The 23,128-nt window shown below is 43.8% G+C and overlaps 1 pseudogene across 1 annotated transcript in view; it reads right to left on the bottom strand.

Annotated features, from left to right (window-relative positions):
* Positions 1 to 15,662: 15,662 nt before the first annotated feature.
* LOC310778360 (signal peptide peptidase-like 2A) overlaps positions 15,663 to 23,128 on the bottom strand; it is a 28,380-nt pseudogene continuing 20,914 nt past the window's right edge. Inside the window, exons 14-17 of the transcript XR_014554050.1 lie at positions 22,534 to 22,614; positions 20,020 to 20,180; positions 16,974 to 17,007; positions 15,663 to 16,215 (exon numbers count right to left, since the gene is read on the bottom strand). The product of XR_014554050.1 is annotated as a signal peptide peptidase-like 2A (transcript). The remainder of the gene's footprint in view (positions 16,216 to 16,973; positions 17,008 to 20,019; positions 20,181 to 22,533; positions 22,615 to 23,128) is intronic.

Genomic DNA, 23,128 nt, shown 5'->3' with positions numbered 1-23,128 from the left:
GAAATATCGTACTTACAGAAATAGCGTAAATGGCGCGCGCTTGAGAGCGTGGTTGTCAGGGGTCGCCCCGTGGAGATTCCAGGCGGGCGGGCAGCACCCATGCATCGGATTGTCCGCTCGCACGAAGCAGGGGGCTGCCTGGTACTCCGCGGATCCCACTCACATAGCACGACAACACGCTGAATCCCACTCGATTTGGGGGTGGAACACGCCACGATTGACCAATGCCAAAGCCAGTCGACAGAATTGTCAAATCAAATCATCGACACGTATATGGTCCGCCTCTCAATTTGTTTTCAGTCTCCGACGCTCATGCTAGGGCATTCCGTTCCGGTTCACCTCGACTTTAAGATGCAGGGAAGATAGCAAAGAGGTGCGCAAACGGCTGCGCAAACGATAGCGCCCAAAGTGTTTTAAATAGGTTCAAAATGTACGTACAAATCTACAAACAATATTTAACAAATCAGAGTGAAATTGCCATATCTGTCAAAACAATAACAATGTGATATTTTGTCTGGATGGAGTATGCTTTCAATAGAGAAACTAATTTACAATCGGCTAAAAATGATGCATGGCAAAGGTCGTTGTGTGCCACAAGCAAACATCCAGAAGCTAATTTCTGGATGAAATTGCCTTGTCCACTCCTGGCCACACACTTTGAGGCCTACATACAGTAGCTTGCTAGGCTATGGATGAAGCTAATTTCTGGATGAAATTGCCTTGTCCACTCCTGGCCACACACTTTGAGGCCTACATACAGTAGCTTGCTAGGCTATGGATGAACGCCTTTGCTAACTAGCTTCTCTCATTTAGATCAAGCAGAATGTAACAAAGTGTTAAGGAGCATATTATAACAGGACTGTGCTCTGCTAACCTGTAACCATGGTACCTGAGAATGTCAGCTAACAAAAGACTACCGGTACTAGCTCTTTAGAGCCCCTGCCAAAAACACACTCTCTCTCACTTCCTCCCTCCCTCCCTCCCTCCCTCTTCCTCTCTGGTTTCTCTCTCTGAACTCAATGCAATTTTATGGCCGTTCTGTTCCTGTAGGATATAATACATTCCACCTTTCCATCTCTCTTGGATCAACAATCAATGATGCTAGGCAGGTTGTTTACCGGCAACCACAGGGTGTGACACACGTGTGTGAGCACAAGTAAGAGTAAGATGTATGAGTGAATGTGTTTACATGAGCAGACAATCTTTGTACCGTAGTTGCCTTAGCCTCAACTCTCGACACACACACACACACACACACACACACACACACACACACACACACACACACACACACACAAGGACTTGCCCTTCCACTGAGCTCTTCCTTTCCTTATTCCCAACATATAACAAGGCTGGCTGGTCAACCTGTCATCCCCCCCCCCCTGTCATCTGTCAGTCAAATCGGATTTGGCTGTTCAATATGAATATTTGACTATTCATTTTATTAATTTCATTTTCTATAAGACTATGTGGCAATCAGAAAATCCATTGGCATGAGCATTGATTTGTTTGTTTAATTGGGACTTGGTTTTATGGTATTAACAGTGATACTTATATCAAAATAGGCTATATCACGATCTATTGGGAGAAACCAACCAATTCTATGTAAAATCAGACATTGAGCAACCCCATATAGCTGGAATGGAATGACCCTTGTTTCAAAACCACATTTCGACTGCGAGATTGGCAGTCGAATCAGGCCGCTATTTGGGGTCACCCCTACAAAGGGTACTAGTAGTTTTGTTATGTTGTCAAAGCCTCTCTCCAATTCCAAGCAATGTAATGTCAAATATGTTTAATTAACACACATTGACCACACATTTCACTAGATTAGGCCTTGCTCTATATTCTACAAAAAAGTAAGGTTTGACTTCTGAGAAAATTTGCTTTGAAATGTGGGTTTCAATAGATGTAATGTAACATTCTAGTTGTGTGCCTTTCTGATACAGGCTTGTTTCTTGAACACATCAAATCAGCCAATGGCATCAGGATGAATTATGAGCAGGTGAGCACGAATAAAGACGTAGGGCATAGAGACAGTCCGCATGTCTGGGAATGCCCACAAAATGTTAAACGGCTGGTGCGCGAGTGGGGTAAAACCGCCCATATATCTCATGGGCTGACTCACCAAAAGACGGTGCTGCGGCTCTAAACTACAGGTTTGGGGGTTCTAGAGCAGAACACAAGACGTCTGCTCAGATGTGCGTTTACTGCGGTGGTTAAATCCCAGATAGTGTCTGCCTGGGCTGGGCTATCAGCTAAATTCTAACTTTGCTGAATGGATAGAACGGGGGTTTTTACCCCACCCTGACCACGCCCCCAGCCAGGCTGAGCCAGCTAAACCAGCATCTATGACGAGACGTGGCCTCAACCTATGGGGGCATCCTCCATGGTACTAGGAGTGGGCTATAAATGGGTCATTTTTTGTTTTGCTTAGGTCTCAGTTTTTTTGTATTCCATTTGCCCTATCTCAACAGGAAATGACAAAGTTTTTGGCTTCAGGTCCAAGAAAAAAGTGTGCAGGGCACAAATCCAAGATGACCACCCTTTTCCCTGAAAAATCGCATTGTTAGCCATAACTTTGTCATTTCTGGGTCTTTTTACTTGGTTGTGGTGTCTAACCCTATGTTTTGGGGGTCAAGCAATATATTTATGCATCTAGAAGTAGTCACAAACCATCATATGTTGAGTTAATACATACTTTTGACCAAATTTACCCTTCTTTACCTCAATTTTGAACCATGCCCGTAGACCTAATATTTATTGGTAAATTATAGAAAAAACAGACAACAGGTTAAATTTGACATACCATAATAATATTAATAGCAACCCTACACTGCTAATTATTACCAACATTTCACAACATTTAACTTATTTCACTACAAAATACTGTATGGTGAATTTGATTGTGAAATAGGCCATCCGCTGTCATAAGTCAACATTACTGTAATCACATGAGGGAGATGGGTAGACAACAGCACAACCCTAGCACAACAGTTTGACGTGATTCTAGAGGAAGTAGCCTCTACAAAGAGAGATGCTTTACTAGACTTGGATACGAGGCAGGTGCAGTCTATGATTGCATTCCCTACATCAAACAGCTACTTGAGACACTGCTAAATAATCTTCTTGTTCGAGCATGCAACATTTACCTTGAGAATAACTTCATAATAGCAGGATTCAAAGCACTTGCTAATTCTACGTACAGGGTGACAATGCCCTTCCTCAACTGCGTTGAGATAGCAAGCCAGGATTTGCCTGGTTGACATGCTTCCCAAGCTCTGCAGTGACCTTGCTGACAGCTGAGAGCCTTAGTTATCATGTAGAGTGGACACATGTAAAAATGGAAGACAATGCTCCACAAAATGATCTCGATCACCTTCTTCTTGGAGAGATGTGTGTCCAGGCCGCGAAAGGAGTAGAATTGGATTGCAAACATGAGTATTAGGATGTTGATCCTGATGCTGCATGAGCAACTCCTCTCTATACACTGACTGCAGACCAACGGAAACACCTGCCCACAAACAACCTGAATGCAGAGAGATACGTACTTGGCCAAGTGTGGATATCTTGCTGCCCAGTCAGCCCAACACTCAAATAGGATGTTCAAGGCAAAGGGGATCAAAGATCTTCACTGCCATGTCTATCTGTTATGCTAACAGATAGACATGGCAGTGAAGTTGAGCAGTCAACCACAGCTGTCCTTAAACACCTAGATGCAATGGAGGTGACATGGAGTAACAAACAGAAAGAGAAGAAGAAACAGGTTGAGAGAGAACCTGCACAAGAAAGTGAGGGCCAATGATTTTGTTGAAAACTTCTTGTGAAGTGCAAAGAACATGGAGGGCCTATTTAATAGATGTAATAGGCCCTATTACATCTGTCACTACTCAATGAAGTGAAGGCACTTGTCCTTATGAAGTCACCTGAGCTGAAGGCTTACTTGAGGCAAGAGATCCAATACCAGAGAGTTATCAGAGAAAGAGATGATTGAGAACCTAATTGTGCTCCTCGGGGATGATTACCAAGCTGAGGTGGTATTTCCTTGTGAGGAGGAGGAGCCAGAAAGGCAGAGGGGATCTCTCAGGAAGAACCTATGCTCCAGCCCAACCAATCACTTGCTGTCATTTGGGATGAGGGTATATTGGGTTTTACCTGGATGATAATGGGGACGGAACCTTCCGTGTAGTTCACCTGATGTGCGTTGGTACCGGAGATTAAATTTGGCAGGGACCACATGGCACTGATGACATCCAGGACACTATCGGGCAGCAGATTGTGCCTGTGGCAGTTTCAAGAGCCTGGGACTTTATAGGAGAAAACTGTTATGTTTTAAGCAATGCCCCTGAAATTGAACATATGTTTAGTGAAATATGCTAATTAAGGTGAAAAGATAGGTAGATTTGGTCAAAAAAGGTATTAACTCAATATCTGATGGTTTGTAACTATTTCTAGATCCATAAATAGATTGCTTGACCCGTAAAACAAGTAAAAAGACCCAAAAATGACAAAGTTATGGCTAAAAATGTGATTTTTCAGGGAAAACGGTGGTCATCTAGGATTTGTGCCCTGCACACTTTTTGCTTGGACCCCAGGCCAAAAATTTTGTCATTTCATGTTGAGATAGGTCAAATGGAAAAAAACAACAACTGAGACCTAATAAAAATGACCAAAAAAGTGTTTTTGACCTCTGTATAGCCCACTCCTAATGGTACAGTATAGGTCAGAGTCCTACTCTAGTCCTGTTCCATGCCATAACCTTCTCTCCCTTGTGTATCTCTACAATCAAATACATCAGTGGGAAACTGTAGGTGTACAGTGCAGCTCCTAACCCTAACCCTAACCCAGTGCAGCTCCAGTCCTAACCCTAACCCTGTACAGTGCAGCTCCCAGGCGTGGATGTGTGTCATGTGATGCAAGGTTGTGCTGGAACAGCAGGTGAAAAGATTGCATTGGAAAAGGACTGGAGTGCTGCTGCTGAACATCCCATAGGCCCTAAAGGAAATTAAGGAACATCAGTTCAGTAAGGTACTTGCAGCCAGGTCCCATAAAGAAACTACAGAGTCTGGAATACAACTAATCTACACGGTTTACAAATGACAGACAACAAGAGTGCTATAAAATTCCAGTAGATGTGTCAGCACTGTTCTTTAATGTATCATAAAAGCAGTCCCAAAAATAAGTTGACGTAGTACAACGTCAATGTCCAACACTTGGATCTAAAGAAGCGCGCTAAAAATAACGTTGTCAAAGAAGGCCTTTACATGGTTTCCTTCGCAGAGAATAATTCACACACTAGCGAGAGCTATTTTGTGGGGCTGACCCCAAAAAATCGACACTTCGAAGCTTCAATCATTGCCATGGTAACCGACGTTCAAATCAGCAGTCGATGCTTCATTGGCTGTAGTCAGGGGCGGATCTACAGGGGTGGCATGGGGTGGCAGCTGCCACCCCTAAAAGAGGCCTTGCCACCCCTGTTGCCACCCCAGTTGTGGACAATCAAATTCCAACGCAAAAGTACTTGCTCGTCGGACATTACAACAGCAGAGCTCTGATTTCCCACAGCAAGTGAATGCAGCACGAGCTACGTAGTACCTCCCACTGGTACCTCCCCTCAGCAGCTGACTGTCTGCGTGTGTTCATTTGCGACTGGTGTGTTTTGCGGCTAGAGAAGTAATCAGTCTTCTTCACAGTGAAAGAATGAGGTAATACCTACTGCTAATCTATGAAGAAAGAAAAGTGCACACTACAGTCCATGGTTTGCGGTGTTTGTATACTAGTGTTTCAGCGAGTCTTCAGCCACACGTGTGGTGCAGCGCGTTGTGTTTGTTTACATCATCGACGATGGTGGTATCCCCACTACTAGCTAACGTTACTTAGCATAGCAAACAAACACTGCATGCAGAAGGCAGCGGCTTGCTACTAGTATTGATTAAAGGTGTTTAGAACACGGCTCTCTTGAATACTCGATTCTGATTGGTCAATCAACAAGATTCACCGGTCATTATTTCTCGACAACCGACCGCTGCTCTGCCACACCTGGATTAATCAGTTGATAAGAGCATTTTGTCTGCAGACACTACTAATTAGGCCAACCAGTTGCAGCTGTGGTGTCTTATGTGTGCCAATTACGAATGAAACTGCTTTGTCGTTGAAAACGCTATTAACACATTGAGTGCCAGCCGTTTTTTCAATGCTGTAGGTAAGTTGTGCCAGGTTTTTTTTTGAGGATTCTGGCTCATTTTACAAGAGCCGAGGATTATTTTCTGTTAAGACTTCGTGAACACCAATCATCTAAAAAGAACTAATAGAATGTGTGCTTTCTCTGTCTAAAAGAGTTTGTTTGTAGAGTTAGTAGTTATGTAGATATTAGCCGTTGAGTACAGCATGGTTTCAGAGATTTTCAGACAGTTTTGAGATAAATGGATTTTTAGAACCACCTCACGTGCCTGTGATTATGGGTGCCCTTGGGCAAGTCTGTATACTGTTTTGTGTGTGTGTGTGTGTGTGTGTGTGTGTGTGTGTGTGTGTGTGTGTGTGTGTGTGTGTGTCTCCAAACTCCTCCCTCCGTAGGTGTGGCTTTGCAGTGTTTTGTCACAGGCGAGTTTGATCCCAAAAAAAGAGAAGGGAATCGCAGGAGCGGGGAAGAGGAGAGGAGAGGCGAGGGGGGGGGGGGGTTAGACACGGGAGAGAAATTCCTTCGCGATCCCCTTCTTCCAATCTTGAGGCAGCCTACTCCGCTCTGCTGCTGCTGCTGCTGCTGGCGGCTCTCGGGCAGTCTGGCTTACTGAACGGGCTCGTTCGTTTCTTGAGGTGTCGGCTGAGAGCTTTGAAGAAGCTTTTGCGATTCTGGTCTTATTTATGCGCAAAGGTACTCGAGTGTGTGTGTGTGTGTGTGTGTGTGTGTGTGTGTGTGTGTGTGTGTGTGTGTGTGTGTGTGAAATCGAAAGAGTTTTCGCCCAGCTATTTCCTTGAAAATTAGAATGGCTTTCTCCAGCGGACCCGTGGCTGTGGCTTTCTCTCTGTCTGGAGAGAACTGTCGCCACTTAGTGGTCGGTAAAATAGATTATACACATTCTCTTCCTCCAATAGTGGTATAGAAGACGTAAAAGGGGTTGATTGATGTCCCACCGTCAAAAAAAAAATGTTTATGTAAGACGAGATATCTCGTCTTTGGCACTCAACGGTTGGATTATGTAAGACGAGATATCTCGTCCTTGGCACTCAACGTGTTAAAAAATCTATTTGAATAATTATTTTTGTCAGATTACTGAAATAATTTAGTTGTAGGCCGTGTTCTAAGCGGGATAATGTATAGTGAGCCGGTGATTACTGTAAATAATGACCTTCAGGTGAATGATTAAGCCCTCCGCTGCGCGTCGGGCTCAATCATTCACCTGTCGGTCATTATTTCGCCAGTAATCACCGGCTCACAATACATTATCCCTTACGTCATGCATGCTCAAATATGCAGTCAAAGAGCGAGTCTACCTATTAAGGCTCAACAAAATGATTAAACCGTTAAAGAAAGCTTGTCTTGATAATTAGATAATCACTGACTGATCCTCACTTTGAATCTTATTTCATAAACTTGTTTGGAACATATTGGGGGCAGGAGGTTGAAACAGACAGTAAGTGAAAACACAACACACAACAGTCAGTGTTAAGTTGAACACCCAATGATAATAATGATGATTACTATTGAAGGAAAAATGTAGTAAATTCACTTTGACTCTTGTAGGAGAGACGTGTAAAAATTAAGAAGAGACCGCTGATAGGGGTACAATCAGCTGACAAATACAACCTATAGTAAGAGCTCAACATTCATGTGACTTTTCTTGCCCCAGAAGTGAATTCCCCATTTATTTTCTCCATAGACATTTAGAAGAATCCTTATATAACAGGTTTTAAGGCTTGAACCAAGCCAACCAGTCTTCCAGAGCATCGTGAGTGACCATAAAACATTTCACTTTCAGCAAAAACAAAAAATAACTGCAGGGGGGGAAAAAAAATCGATCTCCCTCCCTCACCCCCCCACACACACACATTTATTTTTTGTTTTTTGCTGAAAGTAAAATGTTTGGTCACTCACGATTCTCTGGAAGACTGGTTGGCTTGATTCAGCCTGAAAACTCGTTGTATAAGGATTTTTCTAAATGTCTATGGAGAGAATGGGGAATTCGCTTCTGGGACAAGAAAAGTCACATGACTCTTGAGCTCTATTGCAACAGTCATTGCATAGCTTTGGTCGCCCCTGCTGGTCTAAAAGTGAAAAATGTTGTGGTAAGGCCAGTCAGCTTTTTTTATACAGTGGATTTTATACACAGATGATTAAGTTACAATTCATTCAATTATTTCTAATGCCACCTTAGAAATGTCTATTCGTGCCAAAGCAATACAATGTTTTTGAGTTAAAATATCTTCAGTTTGGGGCTTTTCCAAGCAAATATTGATATATGTGATTAAATCAGCAATTTATATTTCTGACACCCCTTTAAATCTTCATGCCACCCCATGAATATTTCTCTAAATCCGCCCCTGGCTGTAGTGTGTTGCCTGCTGTGTGCCAGTCACAGCGCTGCTGTTGTCTGATATCCGAGCCACTACACAGCGTTCATCTCAACGCCAGACCCATGAGAGTTCTTACGCTGCTACACTACGTTACTGCATGCTGCAGATCTCTCCCTGGGTCTCTGGGAAACTTTCCCTCAGCCGGCTGGGGTCGGAAGTGAACCGTTCACTTGACCAGTGATTGGCAAGTGGTGGATTCAGTCTTCCTTAATCAGTAACAACTTTAACAACAAATATGGTATTTGGGACAGCGACAGCCCTATTTTGACACAGACAGGCCTAATAGATTTGCAATCCTTGCTACATCTTACAATTTACACAAACTAGACTTAGGTTATACTGTATGAATGTTTTCACTTCATTAAATAAAGGAAAACCTTTTCACTATAGCCTTTAAGTAGGGCTGGATGCCTGCAAGCCGACACATGGGAGATCAACTCAGTTCATGTTGTCATGAGACCACAGTGTGATCGCTCTCCAGTTGTGCCTCTGGACATGGCTCTGCTCTGGCAGCATGGACCAATACAATGCGAGCATTCCACCCTGAATTCTTCCTCCTGGAAGCTGTACAGCTGCAGTAGTACAGCTGTATAGCTAGCTACAGTAGTACAGCTGTATAGCTAGCTACAGTAGTACAGCTACAGTAGTACAGCTGTATAGCTAGCTACAGTAGTACAGCTGTATAGCTAGCTACAGTAGTACAGCTACAGTAGTACAGCTGTATAGCTAGCTACAGTAGTACAGCTGTATAGCTAGCTACAGTAGTACAGCTGTATAGCTAGCTATAGCTACAGTAGTATAGCTGTATAGCTAGCTACAGTAGTATAGCTGTATAGCTAGCTACAGTAGTATAGCTGTATAGCTACAGTAGTACAGCTACAGTAGTATAGCTGTATAGCTAGCTACAGTAGTATAGCTGTATAGCTAGCTACAGTAGTATAGCTGTATAGCTACAGTAGTCCAGCTACAGTAGTATAGCTGTATAGCTAGCTACAGTAGTATAGCTGTATAGCTAGCTACAGTAGTATAGCTGTATAGCTAGCTACAGTAGTACAGCTACAGTAGTATAGCTGTATAGCTACAGTAGTACAGCTACAGTAGTATAGCTGTATAGCTAGCTACAGTAGTACAGCTGTATAGCTAGCTACAGTAGTACAGTACAGGACACCTTCTCCCCCCTAACATCTGGTGCTCATAGTTATGTGAGCCTAAGTAAACACAGGGTAAACCAGTTATGGGATAGGAGATAGCAGCAGGGACGGACCCACATTAGTGCTTCTAAACCTCTCTGCTTGAATCATATTGAGAGGGACGACTATAGAAGTCTAAACATGCAAAGGTCTCTCAAAAAGGCTGAGATTACATAATAATAGCAGAATTAGATATCTTAAGTCACTATTCCCTCCAGTGCTCTTTGGGTAATCCGGCCGGCACGCACATCATTCAGCCATGTGACTGAGCTCCACACAAACCAGGAGCCACAGCTCTAGGTGGTGCGGAGGAGTGGTGGAGTCAGCTGGATGAAAATGATGGGGGGAGGGGGGGGCACTCCATTGATAAAGTCAACAAACCGACACGACAGATTTTTTTGACCCAGTCCAGAGCCATTGGAAAAGCTTAATCAGTCATCTTCGACTGGGCCCATGTGTGTGGTGAGAGTAGATGAGTGCGTGAGATAGAGAGCTCATGGCAGAGTCGCTCTACACACACTTAAACACAGAGAAGGGCCACACACACACTTCATGCAAGAGTCTATGCTGGAGTGCGACACATTGATGCCAAGACAATTTGCTAGTGGCATAAGCCCTCCCTTGCTCTACAGCTGCTCCGGAGCGACTGTTTCAGACGCTGCCGGATGTCCACTCCCGGCTTATTACAAGCTCTGTCATTGGCTCCAACCATGTCAATCAGAGCGGCTTCCGCTCCCTCCTCCCTGTGTGTCGCTGTAAATAGTGCCCTGTCGCCTCGGTGAAAACAAAGAAGCTAACTAGCTAGCAAGCTAACGGCAGAAACCATGCTGAAAATGGCAAGTTGGATTGTTGGAAACCATTTTCCAAGGGCACTGCTGCCAAGCGCCGCCCATCGCAATCCCACTATGGAGACCTGCAGGGCCAGACTCATCTCACGGTAGGGAGGGGAGGCTGGCCAGCGAGACTAACCACAGAGTGACCACCAGTTCATCCATCTGCCATGAAACTGTGGTTTACAATTATAACCTATTAGTGTGGGCTGGTACAATTACCCAACAACAATGATGACTCAAATCATACCCAGCTGTCAGTGCGACTGCTTCTGAAGAAGACGAGAGTTGACTCGTCGAAACTGTCAAGGTAAATAAATAACATCTATAAACCTATGTCTGAACACAAGAAAACACAAATGTCGATGACTCAAATCAGTTGACTAATCTAACGATTCTTAGTAAAAGAGCAACAGTTCACAATCACATACATTTCCTCACATTCCTGCTCTCTCTGTCCAGTCCCGGGGCAGCAGCACCCCTCACCTCAGCCCCTGATCAGGGGTAAGCTGCCACATGTGATCGACTCAGGCTACTCAGTACTCACTGCTGTGGGGGGGGAATCAGACCGTTTTGCATGCAGACCAAAGACCAGTGTGTTTTGGTGGGTCAGCAGATGACCCACCTGCATGCAACAGGTTTGAATCTGGCACACAGCCTTTGCTACATGCCATCATGTCTCTCCATTCACTCACAGCTATGTGCCATCCAATACATCTGGGAAAATAAAGAGGGGCCCATGCTTGTCACAAAGAAGAAGAGGGTGAATGACTAAGGTTACCTTTAAACTTAGTTTAACATGTGCAGCGATATGTAGGCCTGACACAGTTTGCACAGCAAATAGCCACTAATGGGCGTATATAGTAGTCTATGCCACCACGGAAAAGTGTGGGGGAAAAGACACTAGCAGAATAAAAAGGCTGTCACATTCAGTTAATGGACTTGGCAGCCATCCATCGTGGCATTGACTTGTTAGGGGCAAAGACAGCGTGTGGCTTGTCCGACATCTAGACAGCTGGCATAAATGTGTCCTAAACAAGTGTCAGTTGGCGTGAACTGCACTTCACTTCCTATTCAATATGGCAGTATATCTGGAAGACAGTGGCTTCGTTTTGGGCTAAAATGTTGGTAAAATAGCTGCCACCATAACCAGATAGCCAGCTACTAGCTAACGTTATCCTAGCTAGTTAGCCAGGGTCAAGTGCCTATAGCATTTAGCGTTAGCAAGCTAGCTATTTAGCCTGCTGCTAACGTTACACCAATGTGTGATTTGTTTGGTTTTGTTGCTGCTAGACAGTGTCACCTTGGGCACGTTAATGTTACTAATAACTACACATGTGTAGCAGTATCTTAGCTGGACAGACAGTCACCCACACAGATCGGTTGGGTGTCTGACAGCCAGCCAGGCAGGTAGGCAGAAAGCATGCATGGGGGTACCTGCCACTCAAAACCCCCGATCGGTCACGACGATCCCAAGCAGTGCAATTTGACAAGAATACGAAAGCACAGGAAGGCATCCTGGACGACCACATACCACTCTCTTCACCGTTGAGACTCAGGAAGAGCTGTGTCGTGGCTTCTAGCCATCTATCGGCGGTGTTCTCGGTGAGCCTTGGAAGGAAAGCCCGGTTGACGTTGGAGAGATCTGCCTCGGCTGCAGCTCCAGCGGAAGGTTGCTTTTTCATAATTGTGCGACTCCACGGTACGTGCACATCTACAATGGCAAATTCGCTTTTCCGCTGTGTCGCAGCGTTTTGTGGGCGTGCAAACCAGCTTCCAGCTTGGAGCTGTAGCCTGTAGAAACGTTGTACACAGGAGGGTGCGGGGAGGAAATGTGTAGGAAGAGCTGTCATTGGGTAGCTTCAACGAAAGGTCCCGCCCTAGTCCCGCCCCGCGAGCGTGAAGCCGCTCGGAGACAAGCCGCCTCTAGTCTGCGACAGGGAAACGCTGTGGGCGGTTCCAGCGGCAGGGGGCGCGAGGCAAATGGACCAATCGGAAATAGAGCAAGACAGCCTATCAAGATGCAGCGTCAAAGCGGCTTTTTCAGCAGGCAAGCCGCTGAGCGCTTCATGATGTGCACGTGACAGTCAGCCAGCACACGGTCACATGACCGAGGCGGAGCTATGGTAGCCTAGGTAAACCCAGCCACCACGTGACCTGCTCTCTCAGTTCCCAGTCACTAGTTTCACACCAACCCTCTCCAGGCGTAGAAATACCCCCTTCTCGAGTGGTTTGCAGCTGCCCAACTTGCCTTTAGAACGAAGGTTTTTCTTACACAACCTGCAAAAATCGTTCACATTGGTGGTAGCCATCGCACTGCTATTGTCGTCGCTAGCAGTAGCCTAGTGAATGAAAATGTAGTTAGCTCGCTTGCTAACAACAAAGGTCGCAGAGCGATGACGCCATCTGCTGCACTGCGCATGTGCTCTGTGCACAAAGCTGGTTGGATGACGGTTGCGTAATGGAGCGGTCTATCGGGGGGGGGGCAACAACCGCAGGAAACAATGGTTTAACAATGGTGGGAATCCAGACCATAGTTACTGAGAACAGGTCTGAGAGCAGGTCACGTGGGGGATGGGTTTACCCAGGCTAGAGCTATGGACCACATGTGCGTTTTGTAATGCATACAAACAACTACTAAAATTACTTTTTTGATCTCTCTCTCGTGTGATATACCAAGAGAACTGTGCTTTACAGTGATAGCAACGTAGGCTACTTGTTGACAGTATGATGCTGTTACCAGAGATGGGCGAAAATACATCAAAAAGTATGTTGATACAAATTACAAATACTTGGTAAAAAAATGTATCACAACACAAATATTGTACAAAATAGAAGTGAATGAAGTCAGATTTATGACATCACCGATGACGTCATCAGTGGGATTTATGACATCACTGATGATGTCACAGTGGGATCAGGGATTTATGACATCACTGATGATGTCACAGTGGGATTTATGACATCCCAGATGATGTCAGAGTGGGAATTATGACATCACTGATGATGTCACAGTGGGATTTATGACATCACTGATGATGTCACAGTGGGACAGAGCCCAAGCTCCCATTTATGTTGGGGATATACTGATGATGATACGAGGCTTCATTATTAGTTTAGAATTTATGTGAATTCTGACTCAAGACCCACCCTACTCTGCCTCTGATTTGTGGTTGATGTTGTTCTGAGGGTAAGCCAATCAGAGGTGGAGTAGAAGTGACATGTCACGTTTGTTTTTCCACTTTGTTTTCAACTTGATAATAAAATGACAAAAAAGTATTTTATGTATTTAAAATACACAAAATACAAGGTCTGAAAGTATTTTGATACAAATGACATCTTATTTTTCTCAGTCCAGCCAAATACAAATGACAAAATACACAAATGTATTTTAAATACATGTATTTAAAATACTGCCCATTCTGTCTGTTACACCTTACGTCTGTCTTTAATAACTGCAGTCATGTCATGTGATTTCATAGGACTGAATGAGTGAGTGATAAAATGTAGGCTACAAGTCATTCCAAAAGGGGCGAGTGGTGTCTTTCCTGGGTCCAGACCTTCAAGTTTTGGCTACTTTCTGTAACACAAGTGTAACTGAGTTGACAGTCTGATATTAGGCTAGTCTGGAATGAAAGAAAATAGATTCAATCAATCAATATTATCCAATCCATCCAGTCTGCTGCTTTCTTCCACGTCTGTAACAAAAGAGCAGTAGTCCAATAATAGATTTAGAAGGATACAGCAAACTTCACAACAAAAACTATTAGTCCCCATATTGTTGGAATAATACAGGACTATAATAGCGATGCATTATGAGATGAAAAGCCAAACTACTATGGTCACTCCACTGATAACCTACCACTCCCCAGGAAGAGAGGAGACTAATTCCACTCCATATTTCACTTGGCATTTTAAAAGGTTAGTGAGAGGGAGCAAGGAGAATTTGTATGGTAGGAAATACACTTAACCTCTTAAAAATCCACCTATTCCCAAACTAAAATGCTTACTATGGCCACAGGGAAATAAATGTCTGTCAAGGTCACCTCTGCTCTGTATCTAAGGCACCTATAGGGGGGGAAGAGTAACAATTTAGAATAGTTATAATATTCCAATACTTAAGATCTTAGGCCTTTTAATGAAGGGACAATTCCCTCCCTGACTCTTAAGCAAATACTGGCTTAATCACAAGCCCATTTAGTATACACCCCACCCATAACCTTAAGCACTCATCTTGAAACTTTAACTCTTTGTACCCTTGAGTCAAATTCTCTGCCCTTTCTCCAAAAAGTGTGATGACTAGGCTTTTATTCAGAGATGGATGTCATCTCAGCCCCATTTTATTTTTTAAATTAAAGCTTGGATCAACCTGGCCTTTAACTACTTCATAATGCCCCATTACTCATTTTTAAAACCTCACTGACAGTTTTTACAATAGCTTTATGGAATGGTTTTGCACACAAAACAAATCACCAGTTCTCTACAATTGTGTGCTGTTGTTATCTACAGCTAGATTCAAGACAGTCAGACAATATTCAATAGTGTCTGACTGTGGCGATAACCAGTGGCGGACTGCATAATCGGGCACGTCGGGCAAATGCCCGGTGGCCTGGCCTGGCCTGGCCAGGCCAGGCCACTCAGTGAACAGCAGGTCAGGCGCCGCCTACTGGTTTACTAGTGGTTTTATTACTTTATTCAGGTTTAAAGTGGGTGCATCTCATTGTAAAATTGGACTTGGCCCAAATTGGGCTTCAAATGGCCCAAATCGGGCTTCAAACGGCCCAAATCGGGCTTCAAACAGCCCAAATCTGGCTTTAAACGACCCAAATCTGGCTTCAAACGGCCCAAATTGGGCTTCAAACGCCCCAAATTGAGCTTCAAACGCCCCAAATTTTCCGCCGGCGCCCTTCGGACGCCGGCACACGCGTCGGCCCGTATCAGCCTGGCCTGCTTGGTATCTAATGCCCGGCCTGAATTATGATCCCAGTCCGCCCCTGGCGATAACGGAGCTTCAATAGATGCACATTGATGCACATAAAATGCAAAAACCTCACAATAAAAACAGAAATAAGTTGTTCATTTAATATAAGGCAATGAAAGAAATCACGATTCGATTATACAAATAGGTTACACAGAAACCCCAAAACAGTATCAAAAAGTTATCATAATCTGGCTACAAGTCATTAATAACTCGACCCCCACCCCACCCATAAAATAACCGCCAAGCTAATATATTATAAAGTGCGTCCTCATATAGTTGTATGCAATCATCACCAAGGCATCGTGTATAGGCAAAATCAGTACAGCTTTCGGAACCTGAACCTAACCAAATTGAACACGCTGTATTTTCAGCCACAAGCAAGCCTTTCTAACTATTAAAGCATCTTCTCTGTCCATTCTACACAGTATTTATGACGGCTGCCTGTCAGTCACAATGAACCAAATGAGAGCATACTGTTCTAAAAAAAAACACTGTGGATCAAAAAAGTATTTCCCCTTGCCTCACAAATGTTCACAATCAATTGTAAAAAAAAGTCAAATCAAAAAGAATCCAGCAGGTGGTTCCTTGCTCGTCAGTGTAAGTCAGCACCTTTCTCCTCCTATGGAGCCATCAGCTCTTCCCTCTAAGGAAAAATAAAAGACAAGTAGATAAGCAAACAAAAACATAGAAAGATTCATGTTCATTCAATACTAATAAAGAGACATATACACTGTCACTTAAATGGAATTCACACTTATGTAGTATTATGTGGATGAGCAGGACAATCGACAGATCATTTAGCCAAAAACAGCAGAAGTAACGCAACCCAAATCCATTCCACAGCTCTCCCAGGTTAGCTCCAAGCAACGGCATGCAGAGAGCTCTAACATCATGAAGGATGGAGTCATAAGAGTATTAATTCTGGTTGGTGGGAAAAGATGAATGAGTGGAGAAAGCAGAGAACGACAACACAGACAGAAAATAAAACAAAACTGCAGAAATAAAGAGATAATGTTAATGGTGAACAGAGCTGGTATTCCAGGGCCCTGGCTTTAACGGTTAAGTCCACTTTGTGGCTGAAAAGTTCAAGACAGATGGGATGCAGGGCAAGTGAATTATTATTTTCAATGGTCTGGCGACACCTAGTGGTCAATTAATGCTACAATATTAACCTATGCAAGTGGTTTTTGTTTGCACACACTTGACAGTACAACTCAGTTGTCCTGAGTTCTTTTCACTGTATCTTTGAATATGGTATTGACCCTGGAAATCAGGAGTGTCAACAGAAAAAGACAAGGGGATTCAAAAAAGGAGGTGAGAAGAAGGGCGGCAGTGCATTAAGCAACACTGTAGGACTGCAGGAGAGACACAGGTGGAAGTGGGGGGTGGAGGGAAGCACACCTGGCAGCAAAGGCTCCCTGGATGAGTCCAAGACCTGGTGAAGATGAAGCCAGGTCAGAATATCATATCTCATTCCTGCTCTCTCTCACACACGGACACACACCCACAGAACTATGCCTGAAGAACTTTCTATGGTTCGGAGATGTCTTGAAATCAGAGGTTTGCCAGCAACAGACAGGTTATCTTACACAAATAAGCTAACTCTTTCAGTGGGGTGAGGTTTCCTGACCCGTACTCACTGCCAGGATGGGTCTAGTATCCAACTAAAAATCGGCAAAGTTGCAGTGGGCAGACATCTATATACCTAGTGGAAAAGCCCAGCGGCACAAGATTCCAGGCATCTCTCCAGTTTTGGTTTCACTTGTTGATTGATTGATTTGCGCGAAAAAGAATAGCTCGGAGCAGCTTCTTAAAAAAAGAGGACAAAATAAACTGTTATCTTTGGGACTGAATGTATTATTTTGTACCTTTTTATTGATAGAGGGGGAGTCTCACTGAGAGCAATGCTCTCTTTTTCAGGAGCACCCTGTTCACATTCACACACACACATTCACACCTGGAAGCTGACCAGTACAACCACAGTCAGATTTTCTGCAACTGAGCAGCTCCACTGAAGCAGTTGTGGTTAAGGGCCTTGCTCAGTGGTGGTAATGAGGGAGGGGCAAGCGCTGCCTTTTCACTTTCCCCTTCCAGATTCATCCTGCCGTTTACTTAAAAATTAAAACTGTGAACTAGGGCTGCATGATTAATCGTATTTTCATCATTTTTTTACAGTGCACCTGAACGCAACATGCAAGATACCCGCTGAATAAGTGTCCAAATATTCATGTCATTCTGGCCAATACTCCACTTCTGTTATAGCATTTCAGTCTGGAATATGGAATATCTTTCAATAATCGTTATGACTAAAAGGCTAAAAGTAATCTCATGTGTAAGAAATGACTACATTGAAGTAAAAATGTAAATAATTAACTTGTTGGTTTTGGATTTTTTTTAGCTTCAAGAGTGCATTTTTGTTCGTATGACCCTCAACACAGGCTTTGAGAATCCCGTGCCACTTACTGATACGTATGCTTAAATTAACACACTCATATTGCAAAATGAATTTAGGCCCTCACTGTAATACTTGAGAAGTTGAATTTGAAGTTCAGCATTAATACATTTGTCATTTTTTGTCTTAGATATACCTTTGTGTGTTATTGCAATATAAAACTACATAATTGAGAATCGATTCTAGATTCTGGAATCGAGAATCGATTCTGGAATCGGATCGTGACCCCAGGAATCGGAATTGGATCGGATCGTGGCTTAGCCGGATCGGAGCACCCCTACCCATTAATATTTTTGTTTATAGCATTTTTTATTTATCGCAGGTCATATCGTCATCGCAATATTGAACAGTGTTATCGCACCATGCAGCTTTTCCTCATATCGTGCAGCCCTACTGTGAACTGAACTTTGCGCTAGCTCTTATGTGAACTTGCACAACAGAGTGGCAGAAGTCTGGATCCAGCTTAACTAGGCTTGCCTTTTTTCTTTCCTTTTTTGCGATTATCGATTTTGGGATAAAAGATCGGGGGGAAAAACTGCAAATAACAAAATTGCAGTACTTAAGTGAATCGATCCCCCAGCACAACTACTAGAAGTATAATCACACACATTCCGCCTATATAGGTTCCCTAGTCTTGTTATAAATTGTATTGTAGTGTACATTGTGTAAAGTACGGATGGAATTTATTCTGTATTGTAGTTCTCATATATGGTACTTGATAGGTAAAATTTTAATCACGTTAGCCCTTATTTGGACAATCACTAGTTAATGTATTCATATACATTTTCATTTAAGTTACACATTGTTATTGTACACGCATAGACAGACGCTATATTCAGATAACCGTAGCTTACATTTGCAGCTCCTCTCTATCTCACACTGTGCCCTGTCGCTGTGTCATTGTGCCCTCTACAGAGCCAGCATACCAGATAGGTTGAGTCTGCAGAGTAGCCTTCAAATGTGCATCAAGACAGATGTAATCTGATGTGTGTCCTATAAGTATCTTTGACTTTCTGTTCATTGCATTGTAAGCCTGTGTATCCATTCGTGAATATACAAGAGTGCATCTCTTGGCCAAGATCTACCGTAAATTCCGGACTATAAGCCGCGGCTTTTTTCCCGTTTTTTGGGCTTTTTTGGCCCCTGCGGCTTATCTATGGATTTTTTCAAAAAAAAAATAATAATAAAAAAAAAAATCTCTCTTTTTTAGCACTCTTTCTAACTATAAATCCACTTCTGTTTTAATTTCCTCTCTTGCCCTCTTTTCACCACACTGTATGACACTGTGTGCACTGTAAAAAAGAAACACAGGTGGTGTTGTGTTATGTTGTTTTGTTGAAATGTTAATAAATGGGAGCTTCCTCAAACAGCCATCTCTTTCCCGACAATCCCCTCTGTGCATGAACCCTTACATATGGTAATTAAACATTAAAACACACAAAAAAAAAAAAAACACAATAAAAAAAAAAAAAAAAAAACATTAAAACACCCGCGGCTTATAGTCCCGTGCGGCTTATATATGTAAAAAACAGTCAACTTTGCAGGTGCGGCTTATACACCGGTGCGGCTTATAGTCCGGAATTTACGGTATGTTAATACATCATTTAAGACGACTTCTGACTCCTGGCTCCATCTTTGATCTCAAGTGGTTTTCTCCAAGTGGTTCACTGTTTACCTTTTGGCTGTCAATTTCCATTCTACAACAGTACGGTATTGAGTAAAAACAATTACAGTGAGTACATTTCGAGATATAAGTTTTAAGCCCAATTCTGAGGAGAGTAGGCAACAGAACTATATGGTCAATCTGTCCTTTCATAGACTCATACAAAAATGCTTATACAATTTCACTCATATTTCATGTACACTTGGCAATCTCAACCATATCACTGGTGGGGGACAACACCTGCGTTCATATCATTTCCACACATGACTGAACGCAACAAAGCGATGAACTCTGCCTGGATTCCCGGGTAACCCGCTTCCTGGTCCTCTCACCTCATAGGGGGTCCCTGCCCAGAACTGCTTCATCTCTCCCCTGCACGCAGCCACCAGGGCGGAGGTTATCAGGGTGAAGGGCACCAGGTAGAGCAGGGCAGGCTGGCCCATCCCGGACAACAGCATCACAGCAAATGTCACTATCATTCCCAACAGGTAGGCTACAGGGAGAGGTGCACAGGACACACACGCACGCACACGCACACGGAGACGGGACAAGTTAAACCATGCAACACATAGTGGTAGACTCATTGAACTTGAATCCAGTGAAGATGTGCGAGTAAATTACTGGAGTGAGGGACACCTTGTGGTCAACAAAGGGAATGTCTGCATTTCCAATTATATTCTTTCCTATCTGGAGGAAACCCAAGGGGAGTAGGGGGGGATTCCCCCTGCTTGTTGCTGATGTGCATGTAAATGAACTTGGTAGCAGTGTAGACTCAGCCCTCAGTCTTAATCCGTTTCACTCCTGTAAGACTGAGAATATTACCGTAAATTCCGGACTATAAGGCGCACCGGTCTATAAGCCGCACCTTCAAAGGTGACTATTTTTTTCTTATATAAGCCGCACCGGTCTATAAGCCGCGGGTGTTTTGATGTTTAATTACCATATGTAAGGCTTCGTGCACAGAGGGGATTGTCGGGAAAGAGATGGCTGTTTGGGGAAGCTCCCATTTATTAACATTTCAACAAAACAAAAGTCAGGTCACTAATCCCCAGACCGCGGGTGTTTTAATGGTATTTTTTGTTTTTTTTACAGTGCACACAGTGTCCGCGGTGTGGTGAAAAGAGGGCAAGAGAGGAAATTAAAACAGAAGTGGATTTATAGTTAGAAAGAGTGCTAAAGAAGAGAGAATTCCGTTTTTTATTTTTTTATTTTAGTTACTCACAGTACTATTGACCAGTCCAACTCAAAAGATATTCGGCAGTTTCACTTTGAGCTCTTGTTCCGCCGCTGTCCATCAATGGTTATGACGAGTCTCGCTGGGTACAGTACGCCAAAGCGATATCCATTGACTTTAACCTTTTCGATGATGCTGTTGTATGTTGCGCGTTTCTGTTGCACCAACGCGGAGAGGTCCTGCCGGACGAAAAAGCGCGTACCCTCCCAGGTGAGGGGCTTCTTCCCCGCAGCCTGGAGGATGAGTTGACGGTCGGGCCAGCGGAGTAGGCAGATGAAGATGGCCCTAGGTGGCAGGCCGGGGTCTGGACATGGCCGAGGCGCCCGGTGTGCCCTGTCCACCTCTGGTGGTTTCTCGCCTTCCTTCAGGTCCAGGATGTAACACAGGATTTTGCCACTAAAGCGTCCATGTCACCAATCTCAGCTCCCTCTTTTACATTGATCAGGCGAATGTTATTTCTTTTACTCCTGCTGATTAAGTCATCAACCTGCGTGTGCAGGGTTTCGATTTTGCATTTTATCCATTTTCGGACTCACTGTGTTGTTTTTGTCCTCCAGTGCGCGGATGCGCTTTTCCGCATTATAAACTCACTCATGTTCACGGTTGCCTTAGTTTCTTTAGTGAGTGAGTGGATGGACTTCTGCACGTTTTCAAACTTGTTTTCAAGCTGCTCAAAACCTCTGAGCGATGTCGGACTTAATCGATAGTGTTTCACGGAGTAAAAGTTTAGCCCAAGCCGTGTATCTCCAGCCTCCAGCAGGTGAGTCATTTCCTCATTCATGGCGTGATTGCTTCGTCTTTTTCTTTCTGCTTACCTGTGTTGTGTTATGTTATGTTATGTTATGTTGTTAAAAGAGGGCAAGAGAGGAAATTAAAACAGAAGTGGATTTATAGTTAGAAAGAGTGCTAAAAAAGAGAGATTTTTTTTTTTTTTGGAAAAAATCCATAGATAAGCCGCACCGTTATATAAGCCGCAGGGGCCAAAAAAGGCCAAAAAACGGGAAAAAAGCCGTGGCTTATAGTCCGGAATTTACGGTACTATTTAAATATTTGCATAACGTTAGGTGGCGCTGTTGGAAGCCTTGCATCGGAGAACCAATCATGAGTGTTGTGGGCGGGCCTGCTTTCTGGGGGCAGTTATCATGCAGAACCGGTGTCTCGCAAAACATCGTCGCATTTGCGGAGAAACATATTAATCACGTAGAAACAAACATAACCTGTTAATAGGACGTGTTTCATCCGGCCCCGGCGGCTAGAGGTCTTTCCCCCAGCGATAAACCCGACTTCCCAGGCTAATGTTACAGAGCCTGCTGATGACTCACAGTAGCAAGCGGACCACTTCCGGGTAGGAAAAATGATTGTAAAATAAACCACAGCTATAAATTTTGTTTGGAGCATATCAGCTTCATGCTCTGTGTTAGGACTATGATAAATGGCATTTCCGCTACCAAATAAAATTCTAATAATAAATGTAGGCGTGTCTGCTGCCGGCGGTTCTCGCCGGGCTCGGACAGACAGTTTCTGACAGTGAAATTCCCAGACGTTTGGTGGCACAGCTCACCAAACGTCTGGGAGCCGAGACTAGTAGCAGTGTAGTTGTGCTGTGAGCTACCTATGCAGGAGCTGACGAAGTAGACCTTCTTGGTGCTGTTGATCCACACATCAAACTTGCTGCAGTAGGCCACTAGCAGACCTGTTGGACCAATGAGGAGGCAGAGGATGAAGTTTCCCATCACGTTAAAATTTACATTTTTTGAGAGGAGCGCGGAGCTCCGTGCAGTTCCTCCGCAGAGCCTGTGCGGAGCGCCGTGCTCGCTGCACAGAGCCTCCGCTCCGCGAACACCAGACACTCCGCAGTTAGTATAAATTAGCTTTAAGTCCGTGGAAAACCATGGGCAAAATGACAGGAACTGAGTTGAAGTTGGGTCGTCTTGCATGAGATCCCATCATCTTTGAACACAGCCACACCCACAAGTTTGATAAACACATAAGGCTTCACTGGTGAAGGCTACATATGGGCACACTACATTTCTATGAGAGTGTATTCATTCTGCATCTAGTTCTTTAGTAAACAATCTGAAAACTTGTCTATGCAGTTGAGGAACTGAGGAGGAGCAGGGTTCAACTGTATAGTTTCATGTGTTCTCTTCCTTGTTGTGAGGACTTGGACAACAGTTGCCACCGTTGCTTGTGTTCAAAATATACAA

Source organism: Poromitra crassiceps (genome assembly GCF_964638095.1).
Source record: "Poromitra crassiceps genome assembly, chromosome: 6".
Lineage (NCBI taxonomy): Eukaryota > Metazoa > Chordata > Actinopteri > Beryciformes > Melamphaidae > Poromitra > Poromitra crassiceps.
The sequence above is the reverse complement of the archived record's forward strand: the minus strand, read 5'-3'. Positions and strand labels throughout refer to the sequence as shown.